The 14,594-nt window shown below is 31.9% G+C and overlaps 1 protein-coding gene across 14 annotated transcripts in view; it reads left to right on the forward strand.

Annotated features, from left to right (window-relative positions):
- The window catches only part of LOC105219228 (troponin T, skeletal muscle), a 39,952-nt gene that overhangs the window by 8,940 nt on the left and 16,418 nt on the right, over positions 1-14,594 (forward strand). For 3 of the 14 annotated variants that reach the window (XM_054230466.1, XM_054230469.1, XM_054230473.1), the window contains exon 1: positions 10,777-10,922. The exons of 4 other annotated variants lie outside the window; for them this stretch is intronic. The gene's annotated coding sequence lies outside the window, so the exon portion shown is untranslated. Of the gene's footprint in view, positions 1-10,775; positions 10,923-14,594 lie in introns of those variants that run through there. 7 more of the 14 variants (XM_054230465.1, XM_054230468.1, XM_054230471.1 and 4 more) reach the window with 3 other exon arrangements.

The following is a 14,594-nucleotide window of genomic DNA, read 5'->3' on the forward strand; positions in this document are numbered from 1 at the left end:
AGGGGGCGGGGCCACGCCCACTTCCCCAAAAAAATTACATCCAAATATGCCCCTTCATAGTGCGATCCTTCATATCAAATTTACTATAGCTTTATTTATGGCTTAGTTATGACACTTTATGTGTTTTCGGTTTTCGCCATTTTGTGGGCGTGGCAGTGGTCCGATTTTGCTCATTTTCGAAAGCAACCTTCCTATGGTGTCAAGAAATAAGTGTGCCAAGTTTATCAATATATCTTAATTTTTACTCAAGTTACAGCTTGCACAGACGGACGGACGGACGGACGGACGGACGGACAGACATCCGGATTTGAACATTACTCGTCACCCTGATTACTTTGGTATATATAACCCTATATCTAACTCGTTTAGTTTTGGGTGTTACAAACAACCGTTATGTGAACAAAACTATAATAATCTCTTTAGCAACATTTGTTGCGAGAGTATAAAAAAATTTATTTGAAATTTTTTATAAAAAAAAAAAATTATACTTTTTCAGAAATAAGCATATTTTTTGCGAAATAGTTATATTTGAAACTATAATTTTTTTATTAATAATATTGATCTATTTTGTAATTTTTTTCATAACAGTTAGCAAATAAGTATTTTTGGAACGAGATTTATTTTTAAATAAAAATATACGATATCACTGCTCTAAAAAACAAAAACTCGGGAGTGAAAGCGGGAAGAGGAAACATGACTAACAAGAGGAACGTAGATCATATTTTAGAAACTCTACTATACTCGTATATTCGCTGATACACAGGTGGATCTTAGGAGTGAATGAAAAGATTTGCTACGGACAAGATTGCCTACATGCGGTTGTTTTGACTGAAATGTGGTAAAAAACAGTCTAGTACATTGAAAGAAGTTTAAATGTCGATTTGATGGCTTGAAAGTGCAGTTGATTATCATAATGAGTCTACCAAAGGCTTGCGTGCGTCGAAAGACAACCACTAACTTAATATAAACCTAATTGATTTTAATTAGGATAAAAAGTAGTTTACCTTCCCTACAATTAAGATTTTTAGACAAAGACATATTTTTAATGATATCTTTCCCTTGTGCATATCTTAAAGGAAAAGTTTTCAACACCAAATCAGCGCCTCTTGAACAAAAAAAATAATATATTAGTGATGAAATGCAGCACATTTCACAAAACACCTTTCCAGACGTCATTGGAAACATTTGCTGCAGTTTGAAGTATTGCCAAAATATTCAAAAATCACATACTATATTGATGTAATTTGTAAAAATAAATGCCGCATTTGTATATTTCTATAACCAATCAAATATTTTTATAAAATTCATCAAAAAAGGAGAATGAGATCTGGTCTTATCAGGGGAGTTAGAATACAGTTTGGTATTATACAGTTTGGTAATTTTTATGAAATTTTGAGAATCATCATAACTTCAAAAGACTTTTCTTAAATCCACTTTTAAAGTTTAAAATTAGTTCCTATTAGTTATTGGTAATTTAAAATGTAAAAGTTAGTTAATTTTTCTAAGTTAAAAACTAAGAGAACGTCGCGAGAAGAATCTAGAAAATGTTAGTTCTTCAATAATTCTAATTCAAATAAATCCACTATTTTTATTTAATTTTAAGTAGCGCCTACTAGCTGATTTTTAATTTCTATATTTAAAAAAAATCTGAAAAAGTCAAGTATACGCCCTGTGTACATTATTATAAATTATGATTAGGAACTTGGTGAGTTATAGGTAAGCGAGAAATTTGTAATGCGAAGTGAAATTTAATCCATGTTAAGAGAGGTGGTCAACTGATTTCCATCTTATTCGGTAGCGTATCGGCTTATAAAGGGGTTTTCAAAGGGAACGCTACAAAAGTAGTCCCTTTAGTCTTTTGACAATTCTCTTCAGTAAGGTTTGCCATTTCATCATGGAAAGATATGCGATCCAAAAACGAGTCGCACTTATTAAAATTTACTACCGAAATTCGGAGTCATTGGTCTCAACGTCCACTTTATGGTCGTCATAGTCGGTCTGTCAGATCAACAATTGAGCGCATAGTGGAAAAATTTGAATCCATAGGCACAGTACAAAATGTTCCAGTGCCAGTGAGACAAAGAAGTTCCCGTAATGTCGAGTATATAGACCTAAATCAGTGGCTCACACGTTGTTCTCAAGCGTTGGGTATCTCTGTGACGTTGTTGTGTCGAATTTTGCGAAAAGATTTTGGCCTACATCCCTACAATAACAAATTGACGCAGGAACTGAAGCCGCTTGACCACCAGCATCGTCGTATGTTCTTGAATTGGGCTGAGCAACAACTTGAAAATTATCCGGATTTTCAACGAAAAATCATCCTCAGCGATTCTGGCTGAATGACTTTGTCAATAAGAAAAATATGCGTTATTAATCAGGCAGCAATCCACACGTACTCCAGAGTCCCGAAAAAATTACGGTTTGGTGCGGTTTATGGGCCGGCGGCGTTATTGTGCCGTACTTCTTCCGTGATGATCAAGACCTGCTGTGAATGGGAATCGCTACCGCTCAATGATAACCAAATATTTTTGGCCCGAATCGGATGATATGGACTTGGACATATGTGGTTCCAACAGGATGGCGCCACAAGCCACGGAAACCAAATTTGGTAAACGTGTTATCTCACGAAATGGCACAGTCAATTCTGCCGTCACGGTCGTGCGATTTGGCGCCGTTAAATTATTTACGTCTATTATTTAGTCTATGGTCTAGCGACGATTGATGAATTTCGTACGAATATCGAACATGAAATGGGTGTTACATCGATAAGATTATCCCCCTCAGTGTAACAAGGAGCAAAGCTATAGGATATCTAAACTTTTTTCATAGCTTATCATTTTATTAACCTCATATAATATAAATAAAACTATTATCATCCGTGCAACTATACTTAGTGGGCTACTAACCTTAATTACGCTTCAAATTTATCAACAGTTGTCTTCTATATTTTGACAAAATTGTTTTTGAATGAAGAAAAAATCTATTTTAATTTATAAATAGTTCCAAGTATTGTATGTAAACATTAACAAGTATATTATATGCATACATATATAATATATAAATTCAAATGTCAAAAAATATGGGTATATACATATATTATATACATATATACTGTCTTACATATATATTTATTTGTATACTCATATGTATTATTGACTTATTAATACTGAAGTCTTTACCTTCAAGCATACTATATAAAAATATTTAAATGCATATTTGACAACCTAGTAAATACTTGAGTAAATAGCTTTTTTCCTTAATAATTTGGCAGATATTTATTTTTATTGAAGAGGAACTCAACCAAACACTTACGAAAGTTCTAAGAGCCATTTATTATTATTTTGATTACTCAATACTACTACTTTATGAAGTGATTTGAAAATAAATTCATTCTCGATTATTTACTGAAAAGAAGAATTTTGTCGTTCGAATAACAAGATGAAAAATTTTTTCTACTATATTAATAGACTATAGTCGTAAGTGTGTGTGTTGGTTTGCTTAGTGTGTAAAAATAACCACTTGGTGAAGATGAAGACAAGGAAGGCAGACATTAAATATTTTTGTGTAAATAAAAATAATTCGAGAATTGTAAAATCGCTATTTTAAATGTTAAATTTATATATCTAATATTTAAATATAATGAGAATTGAATACCGTCTGTGTTAAGTATTGCAACATCGTTTGAGTTGCAGTCTTATTAAGAATACACGCTTATATAGCATTTTCATTTGGGCGAATCTTTTTCTAGATTTTTCTTGCAATTTGTAGTTTTCTTTCCATCCATGCACTACAAAAGAAGTTCATATGTTTCCACTTGGTGCTTTTTATATGTGGCTATAAATAAATTATGGAAATCTTTCTCGCATTCTATGGATCAATCCATCAACATTCGAATACATACAATGCTGTGAAATACTATTATATCTATTAACGAACGAGATATGAAATCACAACCACCTGTTTACATATGTTTATACATAGGGGAAACTTAAAGTGGAAATATTTTCTTAGAAATATGTCAGTGCAGTCAATCACAATTAGCCGTAACAGAGGCTACTTAAAGAAATAGAAATAGAATGAAATCAGTTACTTAGTATTTTTGTGCTGAAGATATATTTAAATAGGCTCTAATTAGACAATTGTCTGAATTTCTCTAAGTAATTTGCTTCATTTTTCAAAACTATTGTAAATCGAATAAAGCCTCATTACATTCTCATAGTATAATGTATAAATATAACTTAAATGTATGCGTAATAATACCGAATTCTAAATGCTTCGCCGAGTTTCTGTTCTTGAGATATATGACCAAATTTTATACAACAAATGAAGGAGTCTTTTACAGTAACTTAAAGCCAACTTCGCATTGTGGGACACTTTTATGATTTCTTTATCTTGATAGAAGTACGCACGAAAGCTTACTATTGCTAGACAATGAGAGGAGATGGCTTTAGAATATTTGTTGGATTTCAGGTATACATATGTTGGATTTGGTTTGGTGAACAAACACTTTCATTTTGTAAGTCGCCAATTAAAATTTCACATTCCCACCGCGAAAATTATTTGTCTAAAAATAAAAATATAATTTATGAAATGGAGCTCTGACAGAATTCACTATCAAAGATCTTCGAATTATGAGTAGGATATGAAATATTAAGGGATCCCCTTATACTTTCGACGTTTTCTTTAGTTAAAAGACAGTGGAAGGGGTTAATTTATATTCTATTATTACAGATTTACTATTCAACAAGAGGTAGTAATCTCTTAAGCCTACCTTAAAAAGCCTGCCACAAACATTCGAGTGGAATTTAAACTCTTTCATATGATAATGTATTTGAATGAAATTTACAAACGGATAAAAAAAATCGAATAAAGCGTTAAAAATGGATAATCTGAAAATCATTTCCTTAAAAATATTTATTTATTCATCTACTACTTTCTCATTTGATATTATGCACTTACGCCAGCGCTTCTTCCAATCCTCGAAGCATTTGTTAAACTCGAATTTTAGAATAGCCTTTGACTCTTCCAGCGATTTCTCGTATGCTTATAAAACAGCGGTCCTTTAAGGTTATCTTTAGTTCTGGTAATAGGAAAAAGTCACACGCAGTCATGTCTGATGAATATGGAGGCTAAGACATATCCAAAACCGCAAAATTTTAAAATTCCCGTTTTTTTTCAATACATCTCGTATATGAGGTAATATTATAATTTATAATAGAAAAAAGCTTATGATCGCTGTCGACCTGTAGCAATTTGGAAAACATTAACATAGTGGAATGAAAATCTATCTGACTCGTAACTAGATTTTACTCGAATTATGAATATGGGACGATCTCTGTACTCGACGCGCTTTCTTAGTTGATACAAAAAACTAGTGACTTTTTTCCGGATATTACATATGTACGAACGCACTTTTTCTACCTTTTAATCCTACCTCATAAACCTGTCACAAACTTTAGAGCGGTGTTTAGTCACCAAGTTATGGCAATGTACACACGGCGTATACGTAATTATAAAATTTAGCGCAATTAAATGAATGAAGCGTCAAAAATTAATAGACAGAATCGCGTTAGAGATCTAACTTCATACAGCCGCTCAAAAATGCCACTCATAGGCCGCTCATTGTGTGGCCGAGGCCTTAAAGGAAGGAGCTGTTCGAAACACTGCGTTGGCAGCTGGATACTTTGGAGGCGTATTTCTCAATACTTTGTTTTCAAACATACCTCCATTACATTTCAAATACGGATCGCAAGACTTGAAATTTGTAGGGTGCACTAAGCACATGAAAATACATGAACGCTCTATTATCAAAAAAAAATCTCAAAATTTAGACTTTTTATAGCAAGAAACTGGAAAAAAACGCAAAATGCGCAATTCGTGGGGGGGCGTTCAGAACGCTGCAACTCATGTTCTACACATTCATTTATACTATTGAAATATATGTTATGAAATGATAATAAACTAAAAGCTCTATCTATTTACTGGTCGTAGAAAAAATACTAAAAAAAAACCTAAAAACAACCCTTCACATGGGATGACCACCTTAAGGGGTTATATACAGTTAGACGGCCGAAAAAAAGTGAATTTTCCAGAATTTTTTCTGAGAAAACTTTTTAATTTATTGATCCAAAAATTTATACACATATTATGGTATCTTTTAACTGTATTTTAAGTCTTAGTTTTAGTAAAAATATTTATTTGAAAAAGAGCTACAGCTGATCTCCAGGAGCTCCTCTCAAAAAAGATGTTTGGCGGTGACCACTATATCTCGGAACTGGATCATCCGAAATTAAAAAACCAAACAGATTTCGTTAAAATAATGTTAAATCTAGTAATTAATCGAAGGAATAAGCAAAATAAAATTTTTTGACAAAATGGCGGTTTCTCAAAAAAAAAATCGATTTTTCACCGAAATTTCGGCCTTAAATTGTTTATTAAAACAAAAATATTTATCGGAGAGAAAAAATCTACGATTAATTACTAAAAAATATATTTAAGAAGGTCGTGTTAAAATTTGAGACTAATCGGTCTAGCCGTTTTCGAGTAATGTTGGTCACCGACTTTGAAAACACCATTTTGAGAAAAACGCGTTTAAAGTCTGGACCTTGTACTTAAAAGCACACTGAAACACCTTTTCAAATTTTTCATTTGCTTGTAACTTTGAAAATATTCACTGGAACGATATGAAATTTTCTGTGTGTATTCTTAAATATATGTACATTAAGAAAATGAAATAAAAAAAAATTTGAAAATTCTAACTGTATAAGTGTCTGAACAGTTGATATGAAATATGAAAAGTCTCATAAACTTTATATACCGATTGATCTAAAATTGATTGCGGTGCAGGGAGGTGGGTATAATCCAAGGATATTGATATCTCTCTCTTTTTCCGTCTACCAAACTCATCTAGCATTTTCCAAGCGGAAGTACTAGGTATAAAGAAGGCATGTGATGCTCTACCGGACAACTACGAGAGAATGGAGAAAGTAAATATTTATACAGACAGTCAGGCGGTATAGTTAGTTTTTGACGTCGCCAAAGATTAATTCAAGGGCAGTCAATAACTGTAGAAAAGCTTTGAGCTCACTTGTAGGACAAATTCACCTGTCCATAATATGGGTTCCCGGACACAGGAACATTTTCGGAAACCAAAATCCAAAAAAATTGGCAAAGATTGGAGCTTCTCAGGATGAATCCGAAGCGGAGAAATACTATGCCCATCAAGCACTGTCAAACGAGATCTTTACAAACAATACGAGAAGATTGCTTAGGAAAGATGGAAATCGACAAACAAATATAGCAAAGCAGATTTGGTGGCCTATATATGATGGGAAAAGAACCAATGATCTATTACTACAACTTTGCTTCCGCCGTTTTCCAATAGATGTCTCTAGGGTCAAGCACTGGTCGACTAAATCGATTTTTTTATATCGATCTTGGACATTTTGTCAAAATTAACCCAACAAAATTTTGTAGAGATCTGTTTGCATCTCAAACTTCTTCACTTTTTGAGCCGAATTCTCGACATTTGCGGGAAATTTTGCTTTTATTTTTTAATTCCAAGAAAGGTGCGGCTGAGGCTCATCGAATGCTTTCTGATACGTACGGTGAGGTTGTCTTAAATGAAGAAAACCCTTAAATTAAAAAAAAAAAACGGCGGAAGCAAAGTTGTAGACCTAATAAATTAATCCAGAAAAAGCATATTTAAACTTACAGCTGCGATAACGGGGCCTATCGGAGAATACGCGCGTAAAATGAGCACACAATATAACGAAATCTGTCGTTCCTGAAAATTAGACGGGAATATGGAAAGGGTTTTGCACTTTCTCAGCGAATGCTCAGCCCTATCATAGACCAGACATAAAACTATTAGGATCCATCAAGCACAAAACCAAAAATGGGTGTCCACAAAAATTATTACGGAGATAAGATAAGTGCCAAACGGTTTGACGATGAAACGAGATAATAATATATAAAGGTTTCACAATAGTGCATCATTTTGAATTTAGCCGAAATGGCGCACTCCTACCTACCTACCTACAGTTTTCAAAAATGTACTTGATTTTCAATAACATCAGTTGAGAGCTTGTAGACACAATGATTCAAATTTCACTGGCTTGTGTGAAGTTTTGGCGATACTTTTTTAGCTAGTAATTTTGTATTAAATATTAAATATTACATATGCAAATGCTATAGATATGCCTGTGTAAATTTCAAAAATATTTCAGTAAATTTAATAATACAAAGCGATTGCTTATGTAACGTAATTATGAACTCATTGGATGATATTTGGCAATAATTATTAACTAATTACTGAAATATAAATATTTGCCAGCGACACTAAGCTCTTTTAATAAAAATACAAAATTTCAACACTTGCTAAATATGATTGAAAAATACTTTGGCCGTATGCATGCTAATGCAAAAGCGCTTGCCAAATATGTGAAATTTCAACATAATTCCCGGTGGGGTTAGGCTAAAATCAGGCATATGCGCATTTCACGAATACCAAAATGGCCAAACAGACAGTCGCATTTGCCATTTAATATGAAATCAAAATTTAATCTATGCACCATACACTAAACATATGCAGCGCATACATGGCATGCATACAAATAAACATATTTATTAACTTGAAATAAATTTAATTCAATGCTTAGACGAGTGCATGCAATAACGTATGAATACATGAATGCAGAGCGGCATAAGAGTATATGTATATGGGATATTCATATGAATGTGTTTCTGCTTGAGAGTTGGTTGCATTGCATGCATGCTAGTTGTTGTTGTTGCTTTGAGGGAATGCATTACAAGATTTTTTTTTACAATTTTTTTTTAATTTTGAAATTTTTTTTAAATTTTTTTTTGAATTTTTTAATTTTTTTTTTTTATTTTTTTTTGGTTTTTCGCTTGTTGACTAGCGTTGTCTGTCCGCTTATGCATTGCTGTGCAGGATGTGGTGTGCAGTGAGCATCACTTGGCCCACTGCCCATTGGCAATAAAAATAAGAACAACAACAACAATGCTGTAGTAAAGCAGCAACAGCTGTATGTAGCCGGTCGATTTGCGGCAAAGCCAAACAGGAATTGCAAGGAAATGCAATGGGCCGCAATAGCGAAGCATTTGTGCATGCAAGCGTATACAAATCATGTATGTGTATGTGAGTATGTGAGTATGTATGTGTGTTTGAATGTGCAACGCAAACAAATTGTCAAACTGCTGAATGGCCACACAAAGTTGGACTTAAATTTAGGAGGTTAGCGGCAAAACTGCTTAGGCCTCTGTAGAAATGCCTGGTGTCTTACATGATGCAGAAGAAGCAGCGATATAGATATGTTGAAAGTGTGCTCGTTTGGGCATATTTTCGTTTGAATTTTACGCAAACAACATTTGACAAGATTGCATGCCAACAAAAAAAATTTATTGCAGCGCAAAAGCGTATGAAGCTCATAAGTGCATACTTTTTTTTACATAGAAGCAAGTGAATATATATATATATATATATATATATATACATATATGTATGTATATATTTTTGCATTTATGCCTACAGTTGTCGAACTATGCATTTATTGCATGTATCTTGTAGCAATATGCAATTATTCTTGAATATTCATAGCAGCGTCCGCATGTTACGTATACGCCCCGTGTGCACCGCCTGGCTGAAATCGCATATTAAGCAATAAACTGTTGTGTGCACCGGCGCTGCTGTTATAAAAAGCTTATGAAAATATGCGCGAAATATATATGAAGTTGAAAAAATGAATAAAAAAATTTGCTTAAAAAAATAATAATTTTTTAAATTAAAAAATTAAAAAAAAAAAAAATTGTGAAAAATATTTTCAATTTCATGTATGTACAATGCAAGCATTTTTAATAAAATCAAGCGACCGCACACAAATTCTTTGCTTTTTTTCATTTATTTATTTTTTTTACTTTCAACCAAAGCCACAAATACTCGCCTACACTAAGAGGCCAGCCAGCCAGCCTTCGATGGCCAGCAACTACGCGCAAAATAGCGGCCGCACCCGGCGACGTTCATATGAATCACAGTCAACTATAGCGGTTTTGGCAGCAACACCCATACAAAAAGCAACAAAAAAGCCAAAAAAATACGAAGGAAATCAACCACCGGCGCACAACACGCATGACACACACACAAACGTACCAACAACAACAACAACAGCTGCTTGGTGGTTGTACATCGCTGTTGTTGTTACTGTTGTTGACTGCTGCAACATGTAGGTGGATTGTTGTTTACTAGTGTGTGTGTATTTGTTGTTGTTGTATGCATGTGAAGAAGCAAAAATTTTTCAAATCAAAAGTTTAGATTTCAAATTAGATCTGTTTATGATAGCACAACAACAGCAAGAACAACAACAGTAGTAGCATCTATAGCACAGCAACAACAACACTATTAATATCAGCGATCAGGCATCAGCATCAGCCTTCACACACACACACACATACTTCCTCCTTCCTTACTCCGGTCACCGCTCAAACGCCCACCACCCACCTGCCCGCACCGTTCGCCGCCTGCTCAGCACCAACCAAAAGCTCACACCGCTACCCACCTGAAGGCTTGACAACCTGCTGTTGTCTCACTCGCACACACACGCGTGGCTCATGCTGAGTAGCATACAGCGCTGCCGCTCACACACATTGGCGCTCTCGCGCACAAGCGAATTGCACACGATCACACGGCCGTCTAAGCGTTATACCAGCCGTTTTTGTTGTTGTGCGCAATTAAATTGCATTTGTGTGCGTGGGGTAAATTGTAGAATTCGGAAAAATTTCCTCAACATAACGCACTGGTTTCTTGCTTGATCGTCAGTCTGTTTAGTCGAACCGCAGCATTCGCTCCCAACGTCGCCAGCTGCTCGGACTATCGTAGAGAGTTTAAGTTTGTTTCTTTTCCCTAAGTAAGTCTACAGTACTTTGCTATTTGCAGACTATAGCTGAAAGAAAATTCATAAATATTCAAATAACACTATCTAATATTTTATATATTATGAAAAAAAATATTTTTTACCCGAATTTTTGAAGCAAAAGTTTTGAAATGTAAAAAAAAATAGAAAATAACTGCAATAAATTATAAACTACATTATCCTTGTGAGCATATCAAGGCTTTGTGGTTGTCGCAGTGAGTGCAAGGCACTCGAAGTGAGGACTTTAAATATCAAATAAATAAAAAAATATTATATAACGGCACTGGACATTTCTGCGAATTTGCTGAATTTGTGCTGAGAAATTGTTGAGTTATCAAAGAAATTTAGAAAATTTCGAAATATTATGTACGCATTAGTGACCTATTAAACTGAATTATGTGAACTTTTTTACTTTTTCGACGAAGAAAGTGTGTGTGTGTGTGTGCTTTTGTGGCGTAAAACCTGCGAGTGGAGCTGAAAATTTTGAAAGCAGCAAAAGGATAACGATGTGGAAATTTTGAATATATGGCGCTGTTAAAAATAATAATGAAAAATATGATTTGAAAAATATGTTTTGAAAAATATTACGTAAATATGGAGCAGAGCATGAAATTATCAATTTAAAAAAATAAATTTTAACTAGAAAAAAATTTGGAAAATTTTTTGAAGAAAATTTTTTTAACTAAAGATAAGTTGAAATTCATAAATAAAAAATATTAAAAATATAATATAATTATTTTTTTCCATTGTTCTAAAAATCATAAATTATTTCGAATTTGAAAAAAATAAAAATATTTAGAGAAGACAAAAATACGAGTAAATAATTTAATATTAAAAAAAATTCTATAAGTAAGTTAAATTTGAAAAATAATTGTATTGAAATTTTTTGAAATTCATATTAAATACTGAAACATATAACTATTAGCATTTTCATAAAAAATATATTTCATAAATTTGCATAAAAAATATTTTTTTTTACCAAATAAAAATTTCAAACAATTTTTTTAATTGATCGATTAATCGATTTTAAGCAATTAAAATATTTTCTTAATTTTTTACCTTTTGAAATCATATTTGATTAATTTTTTTTATTTTTGAAAATAAATATTAAAAAAATTAATAATAAAAAAATTTAACTTAAAAAAAAAAACAGCAAAACATTTATAAATTTTAATAATATTAAAGTCTCCTCCTTAAATAAAGCATAAAAAAATAAAAATAACAATAAATAATATACTCAAGTACACACTCTACCTCCACACACTCTATGCGCTTCAAACGCCTGCTACGCACCACCACGGCAACGCAACGGTATGCGATGATGCTGTGCATACATTTGGTGGCACGTCAGGCGCCTGAGATCTACATATGGCCAAAAATAGACATCGGGGCCTGAGCTCAGTGTGTTACATGATATAGCGAACGATCGGTGTGGACCAATAGCATACAAATACCAAACAAAATGAAACAAAAAAGAAGAGAAACAGCAATAACAACAAAAAATTAAACGAAAAATAAACACATGAAAATTCAATACAATGTAGAAGCAACAGCAAGAGCCAAGAAGAGCCAGCAGCCAAGGCGAGAAAATATGTGGACACATACAGGCAAATAAATATACATATACATATGTATATATATATATAAAGTGAGGTAACAACACAAGAGCGCTTTGGCTGCAGCTGCCACTGTCACACTATATTGATACATATAAAGACACACACACACGCGCACAGTAAAAATCTCATACATATATACATACATATGAGACGCATGAATACACACAGCAGCGCAACAACAAAAACAAAAAAAATTTAAAATAAAAATAAAAATATGTGTTGCGAGTGAATTTAAAAATAAATTTCATGAGATACATACAGACATATATATATTTTATATATACATATATATGCAGTTGCCACCTTGGCAAAATAAATTGAAATGAAAGCATAGAGAGAAAACCAGAGAAGAAAAATATGAAAATAAGCGAGAAAAATAAGAAAAAAAAAAATTGAAAGAGTAAGAAAAACGAAGAAAAACTAAAAGGAAAGCATAAAAACTAATGAAAATAGCAAATTTGCTGTTTGGTTGAATATTCAATTTTGTTTGAGTGTGTGTAAGCGCACACAAAAACTCCAAAAAAAATCTGAAAAAAATGAGAGCAACCGCTAAGACGCGCTAAATACGGAAATTTCGTAGCGATAAACAAATGGAAAATTGGAAATCATAAACTGGAATAACGCGCACATACACATGAAAAAAAATCACAGAAACACCCACTCAAACACACACACACACTCAAGAAAAAAGTAAAAAAAAGCAATATTCAGTTATAGGAAATAGCTCGCTAGCGATCGCCTAAAATCGCACACACGAAGTGCTTAGAGCTTTTCGTTTCTTTAGGGCTTCGTGTCGAAATTATGTTAGCGAAAGCCCTTGCCGTTAAGTTTAGTCCACTTATGTTTCGTTGTTTGTATGTATTTGTGTGTCGACGATCAATGCGTTTCGCCTACGCAATTTGCTATTTTTATTGGTATTTTTTGTTATTGTTGTATTTTTTTCTACTACACAAATTCACGTACATATACAGAGGAGAATTTAGACAGCAGGTATTTTGTTGTACGCTGTCATTTTTATTAAATTTGGAATTCTGCCATTTGATACTTGTATTATTAAATTTAGTGACACACATATACATGCATACATATATTTATGCTATGTGATATATGTAGGTAAATAATGTATATGTACAGAGAATTTAGTGACACTAACAGATAATTTGAGGATAAAAATATCATGTAAACATAGGAATTTCAGTGGACTAAATTTGATTTCTTTTGTAAAAATATAAAGAAATATTTTGGATTAAAAATTACAAAAAAAAATATTTTTGGTAAAAATTAAAAAAAAATATTTTTTTTGGTAAAATATATAAAAAAAAATTTCAGATGAAAATATTTTTTAAAATGATTTTTTAAAGTTTTTTTCCTAAAAATTAAAAAAAAAATTAGATTAAAAGATTTTTTAAAATTATTTTTAAAAGATAATAAAATATTAGTTGGCCAAATAATTTGTTCAGTTCAATTTGTAATTGATTTTTAAAAATTTTTTTGTAATTAATTTTTAAAATTATAAAAAAATGTTGATAGAAATATAAAAATGGTAAATGTTTTTTTTTTGTTAAAAATATAAAAAAATTTGGTAGATTAATAATTCAAAAAAAAAAAAAAAAAAATTTTTGGTAAAAAAAAAATCGGTAAAAATCAAAAAAAAAAAATAAATAAAATGGAAAAATATAAAAGAAAAATATTTTGGAATAATTTTTTTTTCATAATTTTTTAAAAGATTATGAAAAATTGGCTAAATATTTTGTTCAGTTCAATTTGTAATTAATTTTGGTTTAAAATGTATATTTATATCAATTAAAATTATTTTTTTTTTAATTTTTCACCCAAAGTGAATACCCCAAATGGCCTAAAAGTTCATAAATTAATAATTATTTTGAGAATTTTTATTAACTAAGACGATTAACAATATTTTCTTTACATTTTTTATAAAAAAAATCAATACTCCATCAAAACTATTAGTTGCATATGAAGCGCTTTATCATTTCTATGTTTTTGGTTGATAATTTTTACTAAACAAATTCAAACGAATACCCCCATA

Source organism: Zeugodacus cucurbitae, chromosome 5, assembly GCF_028554725.1.
Source record: "Zeugodacus cucurbitae isolate PBARC_wt_2022May chromosome 5, idZeuCucr1.2, whole genome shotgun sequence".
NCBI classification, from domain to species: Eukaryota; Metazoa; Arthropoda; class Insecta; order Diptera; family Tephritidae; genus Zeugodacus; species Zeugodacus cucurbitae.